We start from the raw sequence: 1161 nt of genomic DNA, 5'->3' as shown, positions 1-1161 counted from the left end.
GCATTTCACACAGGCTGCTAGATTCACTTTCCCCAGAAAGTCGTGTATGCCTAAGGTTAAAAATAAATTACGTTTATAGTGAATGCCTCTATAAATGGTCTTATTTTTACGATTTAGTTTTAATCCAAATGATGCGTGTGCTAAGTGAGTGAACATCAAAGATCACACAACAGAAGTGCGCTCTCTCTCTTTCTCTCTCTCTCTCCCTACCGTTAAGTAACTTGTGCATTGTTTTACTTACTTGTTTTTGACGTATCCGACCGAACTACAAACTTTCCAGTGATGTCTGTGAGAAAGGTATATTCACTCGACAAGCTCGCTCAATCCACTCAGCGTGCTTTGCTCATCAGCTCGCGCACATCAGCTATACAGTCAATACTGAATGTTTAACATTATATTCGTTGCATACATATACTTCATAGACATCCTTAATCTCTAATAACTCCATTCTGCTGTCTGTTGTTCTGTTGTCGGTGTTTCATTGTCTGAATATGTCACTTAACAGATGCTGTATGGTATCGGCGTTTGGTATCGGGGAATTTTAACAAGTACGAGTACGAATACAGGAGCTCAGTATCAGGCTCGGTATTGGTGCATCCCTACCTAATAATAATAAGCATAAGAAGAAGAAGAATGTATAGGCCTGATTGGAAATGCTAAATGAAATGCATCTTTAGGGATTTTGTAATGAAAGAGTTTTTGTTTTTGATTTGAATTATTTCGTTTTAAAGTAATAATTCAAAGCTTTCTATAGATATATTTATCAAGTCAGTGAGGCAAGTATTCGCTGAGTTTCGGTTTATCAGAAGCGCTCCTGCTCAAAACCGAAATTGCAGAAAGCATCCTGTTTTTCCCCCCTTTATTTTATAAAAGCCCAACATTTTGTTGATATTGTGAGTGCACACAAATAAAAGTAGACCATTTACAGTTCTGAATGATGAATTACTCTTACCTTTATGAGCAAAAATGACTGCATATTTTAAAATGTTTCCAATGCAAGTTATCGCGCTGGCGCCTCCATGTCCTGTAAAGCACACTTCAGCTTCCACTCTCCGCACAAATGATTGGGTATGCCTCTAACAGCACACATTTATAGGTTAAGTGTTTAAACTAGCCTAACATTGTGTAGCGTCTCGACCAATCTGACACACTAATTTTTAT

The sequence above is a fragment of the Sinocyclocheilus grahami genome, unplaced genomic scaffold, assembly GCF_001515645.1.
Source record: "Sinocyclocheilus grahami isolate Dianchi unplaced genomic scaffold, SAMN03320097.WGS_v1.1 scaffold1887.1, whole genome shotgun sequence".
NCBI lineage: Eukaryota > Metazoa > Chordata > Actinopteri > Cypriniformes > Cyprinidae > Sinocyclocheilus > Sinocyclocheilus grahami.
Note: the sequence above shows the minus strand (reverse complement) of the source record.